Genomic DNA, 19789 nt, shown 5'->3' on the forward strand with positions numbered 1-19789 from the left:
TAAACTCCAGAGAAGCCAAACTGGGAGGCACAGTTACCTCCTCAAAGATAAACATGTCATCAAGGCAGACACTCCATGTGATTCTTATTTCTCCCTTTCCAAACCACTGACTGCTTCTCAGAATCAGTACTTTTTGGAGAACAGCCAATATCGATGTGCAAGTCCATTCATTTACACCATCTGATCACCACAATCGATCCAGAAGCGTCCCCTGGTTCCTATATTCCTGGATGTGATCATTAATAAAATATGATTTCATTGTGCTGTTATTTAGCCAAGAATACAAAAATGTCCAGCCTCCATGCAGTTAAATATTTTTACATGTCAAAATGAAATTAGGTTATTAAAAATAAATGCAAATACGATCCAAGATAAACAGTTCTATTTCAAAGGGCATTTTATAATCATGCATAATGAAATTAATGCTTATAAACAGTAGCCTTAAAATCAAATTCATAAACTAAAGCCTTAAAATCAAATTTATAAATTAACTACATTAAAAAATGGAATACTCCATATGCTATGGATGAGATTCTATTGCCCCAGGATTCTGTTTATTTGGAGTAATTTGCAGTGGATCCTATCCTTTCTAAAGAGTATATAATTGTGTAAGTCTTCCTGGAAAATAAGACACTTTTTCAATTTGGCACATATCACAGAATTAAGATTCTATGGAAATCTCATGATAATAGTGTAAAATGATAGTTTTAAAAGACAAAACCACACCTGCAGTTAAAAATAAGTACATCAATGATTTATAAGCAATTATATACACTTCCTTTAGTTAGATTTTTTACTTGGAATAAAATGATTTTGCTTTCTGTGTTTGGTGTATTGACAGTTTTATGCAATCCAATGTATTTCAGTAGAATTTCTATTGAATTTGTATGTATACACACATATACATACACTAATGTATAGTATATATAGAGAGAGAGATAAATATATAGATGTTAGTGCAAGAATGATAAAACTCCTCTATATCATTCTATAACTATATAATATGTATCTATGGAATGTCTCACAGTTGAGAAATGTCTGTGAAAGTAAATCTGGGTAAAACACAATTTATAGAACACACATAAAGATTACCACTTACAGTTTTCTGCCTACAGCTAAATGTGTTCCAAACTAGAGTGGTTGCCATGATGATTTGAAATGTGGACCAACTTGACTATCTTACATTTCCAGGAATCTTCTGTCCACGTGAATGATATATTTTTGTGATGAACTTTGGGACTCTCTTGAAGAAAGAGTGTTCTAGACTGTTCCCTGTAGATGCAACCGTCTTTTTAAATAAGAAACACAGAGCCGATTCAGAGATGAAAGCCAAGAGGTCAGAGCAATAGCTAAGAGCTGAGATTAAAAACCTTACCCTTCACTGCCGCTGCTGTCCTACCTCTCCTCAAGAGACCTACTTCCTGTGTGTCTGTGCTTTTTATTGACTTTCTATTCTGCCTTCTCATTGGTTGTAAACCCAACCACATGATCTCCTCGTCACTGCCCATCTATACAGACCTCCAGGTCTTCTATGGTTGGTATTAAGATTAAAGGCGTGTGTCTCCATGCTGGCTATATCATTGAACACACAGAGATCAGCCTAGCTCTGCCTCCCAAGTGCTGGGATTAAAGGCGTGCACCACCACCGCCCAGTTTCTGCTATGGCTTGCAATTAGCTCTGACCCCCAGGCAACTTTATTTATTAACGTACAAATAAAATCACATTTCAGCACAATTAAAATATCACCATAGTTCCCCCATGTCAAAGACTGCTAGTTTGGCTGCTGCACTAGTGTAAGTCTCGGTGAATAACAAAGGATTTATTGACAAGGAATCAGGATGGTAAAAAAAAAAAAAATACGTTTGTTTTAATCATTCAGAGCTAATTTTGAATCCTAGATAAACTGTTAGGAGCAATGTAAGAAGAACATTGGGTGGGCACAAAAACAGCTGCCCACCTCTAAAATTGTATTACCTTTATTCCAATTCATGTTTTATAGCCGGGAATATGATTTTACAAAGGTAAAATTATTTCTCTAAATCCACACTAATACATAGACAGGATTTAACCTCGATTTTGATTTTATAAACAACATGCTTACCTAGCAAGCTATGGCAAACCCTTCTTAATGCCTAAATTCCCTACATACAACAGCTTAAATTTGTGGTACATTATTACTGAATCATTATGGAAAAAGAGCCACATAAATCATGATAGTTAACCATGTTTCCATACATAATCATAATGATAATATGATAAACCTCTTCATTTAAATTGATGTTCATATTATACTAATTTGTGAAATAGCCTCCTTTTTTCTGATCTGTTTGAGTATAGGCCAAATATCAGAAATTTTTAGCATTTTTTTCACAGTATGTAACCAAGGAAAATATTGCTTTGTTCTAGAAATAGAACAGAAAGACTTCCCCCTTCGTCAATGTTTTCAATCAGTTTGTTACATACAGCAGATGAGTGTAACATCCACATCGAAGTCTACAAGTGGAGTAAAATCATGACTCAGATATTTTCCCATCTGATTGTAATGCACAAAGCCCTTGGGTTGTACAGACCAGTCATTGCCCCGGTGTAGAATTTGACTTCCTGAAGTGGTCTACATTTCATAATCTGTAGTTGTATATTTTTTCTCTTCATCCATCAAAGGATAATGCTGCTTCATTTTCTTACCAATGCCTGTATCCATGTACTGGATGTATCTTTTCAATACAGAAAGAGAAAAGACCCACAATCAGGTTTTTCTGACACTTAATAATGATGTCAATGTAATGTCAAATTTTAGATGGTTTTATCTAATTGGTGATTTTTTTCCTATGCTAGAATACTGTATATTTTTAAAAGTAGTGCGCAGGGGTATTTTATAGGGGGTCGTAAGTATTCAGAACAAATTTCAAAAGTTTTAAATTGATTTAAAAAGTTTTCCAATGTAATGATTTTTTTCCATCTTTGCATTCATGTGGTGTCATGATTAATATGAATATCTTTACTTCCCAAGGAAATGTTTACTTAGCTTTGAAATCTATGAAAAGAAAACATCAATGCATATCATTACATAATTCCTAAACACACACACACACATACACACACACACACACAAAACTACACATACACATACATTTACACACACACATACATGCACATAAGCAGACACAAGCACACATGAGAACACATACATTTCTTTATGTCTAAAAAACTGTTTTACAATTATTATCTCATTTTTTTCTCAAAATGACACTGTAGAATTAATCACTAGGATAGGATTTGTAGCTGTATTTTTTTTATTGGAAAAGTCAAGTAAAGCAATGTGAATTGGGGTTTCATCTAATACATGAATCTAATCATCAGACACTTTTATTAAATACATTCATCTCTCAGTGAGGAACAATAGAAACTTCACTTAGTGTGATATTTTATAATTATGAAGAACAGGGCCCTAGATAGCTGTCTCATGGTTTTGATGCATGGTTTTCTGCAATTAGTTATTAATAATTAACTCAATAATTAATTTATTCAATATTTATATATTGGCTATATAATGTAATAAAAATTCAGAAATAATACATATATTATTTTCTTCTAATTTTAATATTTTAATTATGGAGCTAATTATGTATCTTAATTATTATAGTTTAATTGTACATGTTATGTACTAAAATTCATCAGTCCTTACTATATCACTGCTGGCTATTTACCCAGAAGTTTCTAAGTCAAACTTCTGAGACACTTGTACATCTGCATGGACAAGTCTCTGTAATTATTGACAGTTTCACCCCACTTGTTTTATTTTTAGTTTTAGATTTTATTTCTTTTTGAGTATTTCATACATGTTTACAATGAATATGCTCATATCCGTTCCCATACTCCCCTTCCAATTTCTCCAGATCCTCCCCCAACCCATCCTCTTGAAAACACCATGTCGTCTCTTTTTAATAATCACAAATCCAGTTAGTTCTGCTCAGACGATGTCATGAATTCCTCTCCAATCCATGCCAGAATCCTGGCTGGTTTGATCTCATACACGTGTTGTGCAGATAACAAAAGCGTCTGTGAGATTGTGAGTGCAATCACATCAGTTACATATCTAGACATTTTGTTCTGCAGGTAGAGTATATCCTACCAGATAAGAGGAAGCATATCCAGTGGGTTCTGTTACCCCATTATGGAGGAGTTAAAGACATATGGAATAGAAGCCAATAAATGATGGTGATTGCTCTCCAGTCCCCTAGATCAACTAAGCTCCCCAATGTGATAACACTGTAATACATGTACAAATTCCACTCCTGCACAACTTTTAAGGTCCTCTTAAAAAGTGCAATCTACCAGAGAGTTTTTTATGTCTTTCCTTATTAGCCTGACCCAGTTACTATAATTAGTATCAGAACATAGGTTCATGTGGATAAGATCATGGACAAGACATTTAGCTAGGATAAATTAATAATCTAGTAATTACACTCTGGCATATGCTATGTTTCTACTTTATATGCATTTCTTCATAAAATTCCATCTGTTTAGCTGACCCTTTAATTTATTCAACAAGAAATCAAGTGAGAAATTTGAGTGCCACTATACCTAAGATTATTTTAAGTTTGGCTTCCTATAAATGTAGCTGCTTCTTTTCCTTTATAAGATCACTGTTCTGCTAAAAGGACATAGTATTAAACTGCCTTCTAAATACACATCTTTGCATCTGTAGAGTAGAGCAGCTCTCAAACCTCATCAGAGATGTTTCCTTTTGCAATAGATGGAGATTAATGAAGAGATTCACAACAATTCCAAATGCAAAGAAGAACTGGTGTGGAATTCTCTGAATGGGACAGGCTGCTGTGTGGTCTCCAGCACCAAGCCATGCGTCAGAGGGGGGCAAGTCCCTAGCAGTTACCTGCGACCTCACTAGGGGTGGTGCTTCAGGGTAAGGCACAGACAACCACCCCTGCACCTTTCCATCAAGGACTAGTGATCACCTTGGAAGAAGAGATGGAAGTATTGTCAGAATTCAGGTTTTCAAGATGTGACAGGCAGTGTACACATGCACTCACACGTGGCTGTGGCTTCACTTACAAAACCTGTGCAATATCAAGACAGCCAAAGTTCTAGCAGGAGTTGGAGACAGGATAATGTATCTTCACCCGTAGCTGAGGAGATATTGGCAACCAGCGACTGCTGGCGGGAGAGACAGTTTTCTTTATTGGTAGCTCCTGATAGGCTCTTGTATTCCAGTGGTGACCCAACACCTGTGCACAAACTAATAGGCTGTTATGGTTCTGTGGTTGGCCGTACATCTATGCACATACTGGGAGTATTTAATGGACTCAGCAGGTTTTAAAAAGTACATGAACTTGAGAAAGGAAAGTGGTGGTAGATATGGGAAAAAAGTGGAGAAGAGAGAGGGGTGGTTACCATTGATCAAAATATATTATATACATCTATGAAATTCTCAAACAATAACTTTTTTTGAATACAGCTAAACAACTTAGGCTTTACAGCTGAATACGATGACTGGTTTCTCCTCTCTCTTGTAAAAAAATGCTGAGCAATTTAAAAGGACTAATAATTGTTGCTGCATCATTTTCCATTCTATGTTCATTGTACATACTCTTGAGGTTCGTAAGGGCATTTTTGTAAAAGTATATGATGTCTTGTCTTCCTCTTTGTCCCCTCCCCACCACAGTCAGTCCCCTTAGCACACTATGCATCTTTTCACGTAGTTTCATGATATTCCCGTAAACACGATACAAATGGAATGAGACATATGACATTTGTCTTTCTGATGCTGACTTATGTTACTCATTGTGATAGTCTTCAGTTGCAACTATCATTTTGCAAGCTATATCATTTTACTATTCGTGTCTGAATAAAATTTGATTGTACATCAGGCTTTCTGTTGCTGTGTTCCAGGGCTAATTCCATAGCCTAGTTATCATGAATAATGTCATAATACATGCAGTTGTACAATTATCTTGGGAGTTTGGCTTAGTATCGTCCGGGTAAATACCCAGCAGTGGTATAACTGGGTCATACTGTAGGTATATATTTAGTTTTGGGCTAGACTAGTACACTCCTGATAATCATATGTAAGGGTTCCCTTTGCTCCACCTATCATTGGCATTTATTGTTGTTTTCATTGTGACTGTTACTATGACTGAAGTGAGATAGAGTCTCATTAGTGTTCTAATTCACATTTCCTTAATGACTAGTATTATTGGACACTTTTTAATCTGTTTGGTAGCCACTTGTCCTTCATATTTTGACATTATCGCCTCATTGCAATGTCCTATCTATCGATCAGGGGTTTGTTTTTCCTCCCTTTTATAATGTTTGCAGGAAGCAGACAGGTAAGCCTCTATAAAAGGTCTATACACTTTTTCATATTCAGTCAGACACATACTTAATATAAGATTTTAATATAATTAATTTTATGAATAACCTTTCCAAATATTTATAGAATTCTATCAGTGTTTTATGAAGTTCTAGCATATCTTGGCTTCACAGTGAGCACATATGAGTGACAGGCAAAGGCTAACTAAAAACCACAATACAGGGGCTTAACAAACCATACCCCATCAGTGCAGATAATCTTTCATTCCACCCTAATTACATTTAAAAAATCAAAGACCTTCTGCTAGGTATGGTCTTACAGATGACAATTGCAAGCTTGTGTCTGGAAGTGACGCATTGACTTCTAGATCCTGATTTGACTCCTATTATGTGGTTTCTCAATGTTTTCATTTCCTTCTGGATAGCAGTTACATAAAGCAGTCTTGTGGTTGCTGTAGTGATGAGTCATACTCAGAACAGCCTAAGCACTCAGCAAATATTAGTTATTAAATTTCAGTGTCTATTGCACTCAATTTCAATACCTTTTAAAACCTTGAGGAAAAGGTAGATTTTCACAGTAATCCCCTACCTTGCCTCATGGTCACATGCAGCTCAATACATAACCCTGTTTTTCTCAGATCTGGGTCCAAATCTAAAAGTACTTGCACATTTTTAACACACTCCTGCATCTTTCTCCTCAATGATGTCCTTTGCAATATTACAACTAAAAATCATTACTCAATTATAATAAAAACAATTTTTCAAGTAATAAATTTGCTCATTTTAATTAGAATTTTAGGCAAAATAATTGTGTGTAGAAATAATTAAACCTAATTAGTAAAATAAAATAAAAGCAAGAAATCATAAACCTACTCTTTTTTTTTTTTTTTTTTTTTTTTTTTTTACTCACAAACTGTATGGCCGTGGCAGGCTTCTTGCTAACTGTGCTTATAGCTTAAATTAGTCCATTTCCATAAATCTATACCTTGCCACTTTATAACTTTATAACAGGTACAAGTGAAAATAACATACTAATATCCACATGAATGCTAATGTGCCTTATCAAAGAGATTAATTCAGTGTTGTTACTGAGAATGTTTTTTAATTTTTTGCATGATAGTCAAATAGAAATTATTCCTCTTATCAATCATATACCAACACTTCCTTACACTAATTTTTGATGAGAATCTCAAAGAAGAAAAACAATAAATTCGTAACATCAAACTGTAGTGAAAGAATTTCTCTGAGTAAAACTCTTGTCACCTCAAATAGTCACCAAGCACACTATCACTCCCAAATTCAGTTCGCTGAACTCTGCAAAGGGCAAGCATGGGTCCAGCTCATAAAAAGGGGGTTCCCCAGTCTGAGCCTTCACAACCTAAGGGCAAAGCTCTTTACAAGCTCTGCCTACTCAAAGCTTAGTTGTTTCTTCCCTCCCATAAGAAAAGATGGAAGAGGAGAATATTGCTACCTTTTATTTTCCAATATCCCCACCTTTGTTACCATGAAAGGGAAAGGGAAGAAGACTTCTTCAGTCTGAGGAAAGGCCTTAAGTGGAATAAATGGAATAAATTAAACTGTGAAAGTAAGTGCCAATAATCTTCGAGATCTCTCTCTCTCTCTCTCTCTCTCTCTCTCTCTCTCTCTCTCTCTCTCTCTCTCTCTGTGTGTGTGTGTGTGTGTGTGTGTGTGTTTGTGTGCAATGTATGCAAAAGAGATAGTGAAAAAGAGAGAGAGAGAGAAATTTTACCTCCAAATTCCAAATTCAGTAGGTTTATAAATAGATGATAGGTACATAGATAGGTAGATGACAAGTGGACAGATGACAGGTAGACCATAGTTAGATGGGGGATAGACAGATACCTTATAGACAATTATGCACATCATTGGGGAAAAGAATGGTTTTGTCCCTCACCCTTTCACTCATCTGTTTCTAAAATTTCTGTGTGGTAAGTAATAAAAAAATATTTTGAATCATGCTCAGATTAATGACTACACCACGTCTGAGAAATCTATCATTATGGTGTCTTCAGGTTGTGTCAATGCCACAGAGGCTACTTACACAAACACAGATCGCAAGGTCAATCACTGAGTCTGATCCCTCGATGCACTCATGAGACAGAGCAAATAGCAGATGCTCAGGGCTGCGGCCAGTCCAGGAAAGCCGGCTGTGTGAGGGAGAATTGATTCTCACAACTAGAATGAATGCACTGAAATAACAACAAAAATTACAGTGTAGCAAATCCATAGTCCAGATGTACCTATTTATTATCAATATTACATAAACACATACATATACATATTTATATATATATATATAATATAATCAGTATTACATAGGTGCATTATTGATTGCATGTGATTTGGTTGCACAGAGTGAATTATAAGCTTCTCATCATCTACATGTTACCAGGGAGTTTCACTACAGTGTAAATATGGCTATGATGTCACTAAGCAGCCTCACTCATTTTTTGCATGAGTGCTGGCGTCAGAAAATAGACTGCCATCTTGGAGTAGCCATTGTTCTTATCACTGAGCCTTCTCTCAAGCCCCCAAATAAACTCTTATCTCTTACAATCATTACCACTTTCTAATTTTGTACATGCAATTATTGTATGGCATTTGTTTTCCTCTCTTTTAAAAGTAAGGACTCCTTTATGCCAACTCAACATGTGTGTGGCTTCAGCATGCGGACTAGATAGAGAAGCCATTAAAGAAATTGGTGGCAGAAGCAATCACATGACTTCCTTCACTGAGTCAGTAGTTACCTGAGCCTTCCTGCAGATTTTCATAGGAAGATGTTTCACTTGGTACCCGATGGCCTTAATTGCTATGGAAACCAGATGTCTTTCTCATAGTTTTCTCTCTGCAACACAGAGGTTTGACTGCAGTAGCAGCAAGCTGTCAGGGACTACTGAGTGTCTTCTAAGTGCTCCGCTCTTCTTGACATTGACAAACAGAAGTGCAAAGCTTGCTGATTCCTGTGCATCAGCCTCTCAGTCAATGTTCCCGCCATCCTGAAATTAAAGGAGAAAGAAGAAGAGTTTCATAACAGAGGCATTGAGATGTTTTATTTATACAACTTATAATTTCTAAATTATAGACATGCGATCACATACAATAAATACAATTTATAATAGCTGAAAATCAGCAAAATACTACAGAACATATGGATAAACCCCAAAACAACTAAGCAAACTCCATATTGTGACATGTCCATGCATGCAATTAATTGAAGAAATTAATAGAAGAAATTAATAGAGAAATCAACTTATGCCATGATATACACTTACATTTTTTACATAAATTATGAGAATTTTCAATGCTTCTAAGGGTTGCTGTGTATGATCACATGATTTCATTATAATTTTCTAAACTATTTTCTAATTTTGAAATTTTTTGGTGGGGGTATCATCAAGTTGTGGTGGGCAGAGTCTTCACTGGCTCTTACACAGCATCTCTTGGTGCAAACACCTATGAGTGCTTTCTTACATGTGATATCTCTCCTGTTTTCTCAGATACTCACTTGGAGCATGAAGATGTCACATTCTGGGATGTTGTGTAGAGAAAATAAGACAAAATTTAAAAAAAAGACAAGGAAATAAGATTGAATGCCTCTTAATGATGACCATAAACTTACAGTAATTAATGCTACATGCAAAGTTAACATTTTTATTATAGCTTGGATTCTTATACTTAAGATTGCTTGAACTATTCTTCTCTCCTTCCTCTAACCCCCACACATCCTCTCCACGCAGACTCTGAGAAAGTCTCCTTCACAAGTAAGCTTGTAGTACTCTCTGAAAAGTTCTTGTGGAAAATTTCTAAGATGTCTTTGGTAACACTAATTTTTCCTAGAATAATACTTTTAATATTTTAAACATCTTTGTCCATCATTACAATGTTTGAGAGTTTGGGGGTCCTAGGGAATATAATATGCATCACCCTTGAGAATTATATTCTGTTCTGTCCCACTATTCATTTGATATCTATTGTATCCTGGTTCCCAAGTCAAAACTTCCCATTCAATGACTATCACCATAGTTATTCCAGGGAATAGATACTCACTATACTCAGACTTCTCTATAGGACCATGGGTTGGGACTATGTCCCAATCATCCTGTTCACTGGATTCAGATTTTCACATGTACATCACTGTCCCAGGAAAATCTTCTCTAACTTTGTGATTAAGACATGTTCCTAGTGAGTTTTTGTTTGGTCTCTGCATAAACCATAAATATCACAGAAATAGGAGCATTAATTTTGCTTTTTTCTCATATAACTATCCTCTCATAAAATTCTTAAAGTAAATATATGATGAAAAAACAATTAAATAAATAAACAATGGTTATACAAACTATTGTGTCAAGTAAGGATTCTAACAGAATGTTGATACTTTTAATAAATACTTTTAGAATGCCCTAAACTAAGTCTTTAGCAGTAAATGGCATATAAAGGACATTATCATAAAAAACAAAAGAAAATAAACTTAAGGAGAAAAAAATTAAAGTCTAACTTTAATAAGATAATTAAAAACAGAAATATCTGATTAAGATTTCCTATTTGACTCAAACTATTCTGTTCTATGTGTTTATAGAAATTATCTTTTATTATCTTGAGAAGGTTACCAAGTAGTCCTTTAAAACAATTATGTCCAATAATGACAGTAATAATTATATACATGCATGATATGTATCTGTATTACACAAATATAGACATGTATACATGCATTTCTATTCTAATTGCTCTTTATTAGTTCACTTCATTTTCAAGTAACAAAAAGAACTATATTCTACAACAGTAATTGGAGCTCAAAGAAATTATACAAATTGATCAAAATTTAATAGTAGAAAATATCATTCCTTGTTCTGATTGTCTTTTCTACAGACAAAGTCCTTTCTTTGGTTACATAGAACATTACATTCCAGCATAAGTGGAAAATATAGTTGAAATTGTACATTAAAAATAAAATCTCTGAAATCAGCATGAGACCAAGCTATACTCTCTCCACAGTATTTGAAACATAATTGTGTTTGGAAAGTCTGAGAGCCACTGTGTTTTGATTAATTTTACAGCATTTATCCACTTTACACAAAATTGGCACTTCAGTATTTCCATAATAAAGCTCAGCAGATACAGTAATGTCATGCCACCGTCGTAGATGGAATTTTCACACTTCATTTAGAAGCGTGCTGTATTCCCTGTGATTTGACCAGAAACCAATGGTGTTTATTGATAACAATGAACAATAAGAAACACTAATGCAAACAAAATGCATGACAGGCTCAGTCTCCAGTATGTGGGAAATGAGAAGAAGGCATTGGAGAGGGCACACACATTAGTAAACATCAAATATATTAATGTTATAGAGGTGCTTCATCTATTGATTGTCACAAGTTAAAATTACAGAGTAAACTAAGCCAGCAATGTATTCCTGTAGGAACACTCAAGAAAGATTTTTTAAAAATGTATTTTAGTACTCAACAGTACACTATAAAACTTAAAATAATGCCTGTAATTGCTATGTTCTTTCCATGACAACATCAGGGATCCTGCTTCTGTCCCATGCTCTTGCATTCATTGGGCTGAACAAGATTTTTTTCCAGTTTAGTTTTACTAAAAAGGCAATGTAACGGTATTATATAAATATATCTACTCTATCAATGAAACAATTTAAAATACACCCTTATGTTGTCCAAATGCAGATTTCATTATTATAACATTTTATAGCATGCTCTCTCTAAACAGCAGCAAGTTCAAAATAAGGTGTGACTATTCATGTCATTTCATATTCATTAACCATTAAGTTTCTGCTTATGCATCAGACTCTTGTACATACTGATAATGCATTGGTTAAAACGAATCAGTTCATGGGATATTATTCTGTTTGAAAAAAAAGAGAGAAAGTGAACATAAAGGAACATCAGATAAAAGCATAAAAATCATCCTAACATGGCAAATATGGTTTCTTCCTAACTCTACAGTGATTATATATAAGCCATTTCTTGTACAAGTGTTTCTCATGAATACCATCTTGCCCAAATTTATAAGTTTGAGTAGATAAAGAATGTGAAGTCCCTGAGTCAGGAGCTGTTAGAAGATAAATAGTGGAGCTGGAACTTAATCTTTATCAACGATGGAACCGAATTACATCATCACAAAAGATGCAATGGACCCAGCAACAGGACACTAAACCATTTTATTTTAAAAAGAGGATTTAAGGATAACAGTAACATCACGTGATTGACTTTTAGACAATAAAAAAGGCGGAAAAGAGGTCTTGGAAACATGGCTCAGTGGTAAAGAGCACTTACTGTTCTTGCAGATTACCCAGGTTCATTTTCCAGTATCTATATGGTAGCTCATAACCAAATGCCACTACTGTTCCAGGTGATCTAAGCCTTCTTCTGACTTGACCAGGCTTCTACACACATGTGATACACATAAATATACCCAGGCATGCGCGCGCACACACACACACACACACACACACACACACACACACACACACACACACTAAATATTTTTTTCAAAGAAATGTTGAAGAAGGAGCATACATTTTAAGGTCAAAGGATTTGATGTTTGTTTTTTACCTAGATGTGAAGATTAGGGAAGTGGGAGGTGAAGGGTGGCTTGTAAGTGTTGGCATTTTTCATCCACATGAATGTTGGTCTAATTAAACAATCAATAGTTCTTCTTGGTCAGGATAATGCAAAGGGGGCCGACAGACAAAGTGTTGACTGTAATTTGGATATTATGCAGCAGAAATCCATGTTGAGACTCCTGAGATATATACTCAAATCATCAGTAAGTACATGAATAAATCTTAAAGTAGAGAAATAGAAAAGACCTTTAAGGGAAAAATATTAAAAGAAATCAAAGAATAAAAGAGTAAGCACAGAGTTTCAAAGCTCCCTCACATTAACATAGGAGAAAACTCATTTCTTCCCATGAGGAATTTATGGTCACATAAAATTGCCTATAGGATTTTAGATTAAAAGAATACCTATCTAAAAGTATCATTAATATTTAAATAAGAGTTGTGTGGGAGGTACAACCTGTAATGCCACAATTCAAGATGCTTAAACAGCTGTTAAAGTGTGAGAGCCACAGTCCTCTCAAAATGAATAAATATATCATCATGAATTCATATAAATATTAACAGAGAAACATTCTGAAGGAATAAAATATTAACTGTGCCCCTCTAAGACACGAAATAACTTTTTTTCTTATTTTCCTCTATCTGTGGTAAATATGTATAAATATACACAAACACATATTTGTAGATGCACATATATATGTATACACTTGCATACATATATTGCAATAATAAAACATTTACTGTTTGAAAATGTGCATGCGAATTCTATACCCTTTATGCATATTACATGATGCAATTCTCAGTTCTTCACATCAGATCGCATTTTTATTCATTTAGGGGAAGAATGGACACAGAGTAATAAAGGAAAAACAAGCAGAAGTTGTTAGAACAAAGACTTTCAATGGAATAATGGCTCTAGAGTCTGTGCCCTCATATCCTTGGACACAATGTATATATATTACTTTTGCCCCATGGGAAAAACCAAAAAGCACTTGAAAATCTTCAATGTCCTGCTGTTAAAAAAAATGACAGATTAATCCCAATGCCATAAAACATGAGCTTAATCATGATATGGATATTAATTAAAATGTATTCAACCAACTTTCACAAAAATAGTGGTCTAATTTTTACAAGGAAGAGAATGGACCAATCTCAAATGAATTTCAAGAATAAGTAGTTTAAAAACAGGCAAGTATTTTTTTTTTTTTTTTTTTTTTTTTACAAAGGAAAAGGGGATCTCTCTTAAGTCAGTTAATCATTACCCTGAAAACTGCAAGATACCCTTGCAAAAATAAAACAGACTTTGGAAACAGAATCAGCTTTTAGCTTCTCGGCGAGGTGATACCTCTGTAAATTAGCTATTGTTAAGGAATTTTCATTCAATGGAAAGGATTGCCCTGTCAAAAGAAGAAACTTGTGCTGAGGGAGCAGTTCACTGCACCATTTCCTTTGATGCATAAACACTGCAAGTGACCTTGACGCCTACATTATTATTTATATCTGCATAGATCTCTGAAGTGCACACACAATTAGGAAGGTGGAGGGAGGAGAAAATAATATATACTTTATATACTATTTAAATGTTATATTAAATAACTATAAGGTATGTGAATTATACTTCACATCTTCAACATGTCAAAGTCCAGATAATTCATGTTGCTATATTCAGATAATAGCATGCCAACAGATGTGTATCATGAAACCTTCTAGTGATGTATTTTTATGCTCCTCTCTGCATCTGTGCTTGTTGAAGATTTTGGTCCACTCTTCATTGGAATTACTTCCATTACAGCCATAGGGTTCAAATCCATGGTTCAGGGATCTTCTGTATATTTTTGGAGCTCTCTCTCTCTCTCTCTCTCTCTCTCTCTCTCTCTCTCTCTCTCTCTCTCACACACACACACACACACACACACACACACACACACACACACACATATGGCTTCCTTTTATTGAATATTCCACACTATAAATCTCACTCCCTCAGTTTCCTCTATTATAGGCTCAGTCTCCCCAATTCACAAAGACTCCAAGAAGGAATCTTTGGTGTTTTCCTTTTAGCATGGCAGCCTGATGCTGGCTCATATGCTAGTAACATTTTAGGATTGTTTCATTTGATTCTGTCCTCACAGGAAGTACAGTTCTCAGTTAGTCAGTTGGCTAGTGTCTTGGACTCTGTCTGAGAGGATAATTTTCATAGTAATTAGTGTTCTGTATATAGAGAACTTTACCTATTTTTCAATAGTCAGCTTCATAGGCTCTGCAATTTATACATTGTTTAGACATCACTATGGTTTATCTGTTTCAAGGAATTGTCTCAAAAGCATGATTACACAGAAGCATTGAACCACCTGGGTGAAATTTAGAAAAATGACTTGAATAGACATTTTCCCAAGGAAGATGGACATAGAAAAATGCACAAGTGTCAAGCTAAGCATGTTAAATAATATTAAATATCAGAGGCCATTGTGAGGAAGCAATTTAAGACAGAATAAGAAGACCTTGCCTGCTTATTAGAATCTGCAGAATCCACAGCTCTGATGATACAATGTCTGCTAGGATGCTGTGCGTAGACATCCTCCCTGGTTGATAATGAGAAAGTTAATTGTTGTCGTCCTTGTAGCCAACCATTTGCCAGTGTCTCACATGACCTATATATGCTGTGTACTTAATACATGATTGAAAATTACCACTTCAAAGTAGTTCCTCAAGAGAACTGAAAATCATATACACAAAAATCACCAAAGATATAATTATTGATTCATTCTTCATCAACACCCAAACTTTAAAGAAAGCAAGACCCCCTTCAGAAAAAAAATAGCTGGAGAAATCCAGATAATAAAGTATTGTTCATTACTAAAATGGAGTGAGCTATCATGATATGAAAATGCATTATCAATAAGCTTAAGAGTATTTTACTAAGTCTGAAAGAAATGAGACCGACCTAGGTGGTCCCATATATGTGCATGACAGTTCTGTAGCTTGGTCTACTTGTGGGACTCCTAACAAGGGGAGCAGGGGTTGCCCCCAATGCCCTGGCTGGCTCTATTCCTTTACTGGATTGCCTTGCCCATCCCTAATACAAGGGAAGGTGCTTAGCCTTACTGCAACTTGATATGCTATATTTTGTTGATACCCATGGGAGGCCTGTCCTTTTCTGAACAGAAACAAAGGAGGAGTGGATTGTGGAGGAGTGGAGGGGAGGTGGAGGGAGGCAGTGGGAAGAGAAAAGGAAAACTGTGGTCAGGATGTAAAATAAATAAGTAAAATAATAATAATAATAATAATAATAATAATAATAATAATAATAAAAGGTAGAGGTTGCCTAACTCTAACACTATAGCATTCTAGGAAAAGCTAGCATGGAAAGAGCCCAAAGATTAATCCATTTCATGGACTCAGAACAAGGAAAGATGAATAAAAAGAATTCATAAAATATGTTAGGAGAGTGGGATCATTATGGATGATAGCAGACTGGTGGATATATATTATTATATGTCTCCCCAAACCTATAGGGTATACATACAGAAAGGAAATCCAAATATAAATGATGAGAGTTGAGTGATAATGTCAATGCCAGTATGAATGGGAAGATGTGTATCTCTGTTTCATGCTGTGGGTAGGGAGACCTTATATATGCATCTAGGAAGAGGGTGTCTATGGTCACACTCTACTCCATGCTTGGGTATGGTGATATTTTATTTGTACTGAAATGTTATTTTAATTGTATGTTAATAAATAAAGTTGCCCTGGGGTCAGAGCTATTAGAGCCATAGCAAGAGCGTGGTGGTTAGAAGAGCTAGGTAGATTTCTGTGTGTTCAGGGATACAGCCAGTATTGGAGACATAAGCCTTTAAGACCTGGAGGGCGGTACTTACAGGCAGTGACGAGGCAGTCATGTGGTTGGGTTTACAACCAATGAGAAGGCAGAACAGAAAGACTATTTAAAGACAGACAAACAGGAAGAAGCTCTCTCTCGGGGAAGCTAGGAGCACTGCAGGAGGTAAGATTTTAGCTCTGAGTTCTGGCCTCTCAGCTTTCTCTTTTACATTGGCTCTGTGTTTCTTATTTTAATAAGACGATTGGTTACATCTATACTTGGGTGCACTATGATCTTAATACTACCTAAAATAATATGTATTGATTTTTTGTAAAGGTTGTATTGTGTCTGGAGTTCTCACAATACAAGAGTTTTATGTATTTTGAGAGAAAATGGGAAATAGAAAATAAAGTTTAAACAAAAAAAGTGAAATTAGAATTGGATTTATAGTTAAAGTATATCCCACTGAGGAAGAATACTAATGTGAAGGTAGAATTCACTGTGCTTATGCTGTGTCAAAGGCCTGACCACGACTAGCCTGACAACAATCCATTTTCTCAGACTTGATATGATATTATGCAACAGCTTCATCAACCAGAAGAAGAAGCATAATATATGATGGGGAATCAGGATTTCTAATGTCTGCCTCAGCTCATCTTTAGCCAGCCTGACATTGGACATTCCATATTTAAGGCCACGGTCAATGGCACAAACTTCAGATGCCAAAATGACAGTTACAATTTTAGTAAATATGCTATAAACACACCAGCGATTGGTATGTAACTGAAATCCAATGATTATATAATATATATTTTGTAATGCTATATGAATATTTCTGTAAGTGTGGATTATATTCACACTGTTAGATTTAAAAAAAAACTCACTGAAGAAGACAGAAACTCATTTAAAATGACTACATAGCACTGGTCCAGAAAATACAGTAAAATTTATGTGCCTAAAAACTGTGCCTTTCTGCTCCAGTGGGAACCTTCATGAATGGTGGTTACATCTGTGAACTCATTAACATTATGTCATTACAGTGACATGGTTCTGCTTTGGAAAAGTCATTAGATGTCTTTTAAGGTGACCCTTCATCTTTGCCTGTTTTACAATTCATTAAAAAAAAATGTCAGTATCACCTACTGGCCAACTTTATGATGCAATCCCACTGCATCTCTGAGAGCTTACTGTTCCTCCCAAACCTGACACGAGGCTCACTACTGTCTGAAGAAGCTTTGTACAAAGGAATCCAACTGATGCCAATGAAACTTCTGGAGTAGTCTCTGGTCTCCCCATTCCTAGCTGGTACTGGGTATGCATGCTTTATGAAACAACCCTAATGTTCGGCAAACACCAGACATCTGAAGATGGTTTGATCAACAGCCTTATCTCAAAAAAGAGGGGTTATTTGTTCATCAAACTAGACGACCACAGTTGCATTACATGTGAGCTAAAAGAAAAAAAAATTTAGTCTTTTCCAAAGGTATTCATAATTCACTAAGCATGTATAATCAATGGGGTTTATCTTCTTAATAAGACTGTATGTTGCCTAGGAAGCTATAACACAATGTATCCTCTTTTATCCTTCAGTACCAAGAGTTTTGGGGGGCAGGGAGATGGAGAACCTAGCACGATGGCAAAGGCCCATCATACCAGAAATGGCCTGTTATACCTGCACTTGGGAAGTAGAGGCAGGAAGATCAAATCCCAAGGGCAGCTTTGGCTGCACAGTGAGTTTGAGGCCAGCCTGTGTTACAACGGGACACTTTCAAAAGAGAAAAAGAAAGAATAACACATAAAGAGAGAGGGAGCAGAGGGTGAAGAGGAGAAAAGCATTGCGGATTTTACTGATGTTCCAGGTGTTGGTGAAGATTTGCTGGTGATCACCTGTGGGTCAGCCACTGCATGCCATACTTAGCATCAGATGCAGGATGTGTGTCCTCCAGAACCTTGTTATGTAGTGCAGAATAGAATCTCACAGATGATAGCTGGATAACAAGTACCTTTCTGCAAGATGCTTCTAGAACACAAAAACTTGAAAATCTTCCCAGATCTGCAGCTAAAAATACTGTCAAATTGAACATAGTTAAGGTCATATCTGAAGAATAAAAATGTATAATACATGAGAGAGAGAGAAAGAGAGAAAGAGAGAAAGAGAGAGAGAGAGAGAGAGAGAGAGAGAGAGAGAGAGAGAGAGAGAGAAGAGCTCATTCCATGCAAATACCATAAATACCAGCAAAGAGAGAAAGCTACAAAATGTAACATTTTGAGACAGGACGAACTTCAGTAGAGCAGATATGACTCATGCAGACAGTGAAGAGGGGTGTGATGAATGACAGGTCCAGCCAAGACCACCAGTCTGTGCAATGCAAATGAGCTTGCAGGGTGGTTTTCAGGCCCTGGGAAACCACAGAAAAGATTCAGCAAAGCTCTGGCATTACAATCAGATGCTTTAGGAAAGAACTGGATGGCTTCGAGGACACTAAACTGATGCAATGAACTAATTTGAAAAAAATTAGAAAACAACGTTCAAATAATACAGATGAAGAGTCAACCTAGGGTGGAAGTCGATGACCAATATGGGGAGGAAATAGGGAGTTGAACGATTACTGAAAGCTGAAAATTTTTGCCCCTGGTAATTAGTTGAAAAGACAGAGGAGAGAGATTTCTTCTCATTCTTCTTACTTGTGTGGCTGATTGGGAGGTAGTTTCAAACAGTAAGATTTAAAAAAAAAAAAAAACTACAGGGAAATCCTGCTTGGAAAGGAATTGTTAGGAGGATTTTACGTGGTTTGTCTTTGACATGTGAGGATGAAGTGTGGCACCAGGGCCTAATGAGCAGCTAGGAACAGAAGTAGGAAGCAAAGAACTTGACGTGATGGAAGGTATTAGTAGAAACAGAGGATGACCAAGGAAACAGTGTGTTTAGAAGGCATGCAGAGCCCTTTAAATTAGAATACTGGAAGACTCCAGCTACAAATGGTCAAGGAACTTCCTCCAGGTCACATAACTAATGCTGGCTGATTTAAGCTGTCAA

This window comes from Peromyscus leucopus, chromosome 22 (assembly GCF_004664715.2).
Source record: "Peromyscus leucopus breed LL Stock chromosome 22, UCI_PerLeu_2.1, whole genome shotgun sequence".
Classification (NCBI taxonomy): domain Eukaryota; kingdom Metazoa; phylum Chordata; class Mammalia; order Rodentia; family Cricetidae; genus Peromyscus; species Peromyscus leucopus.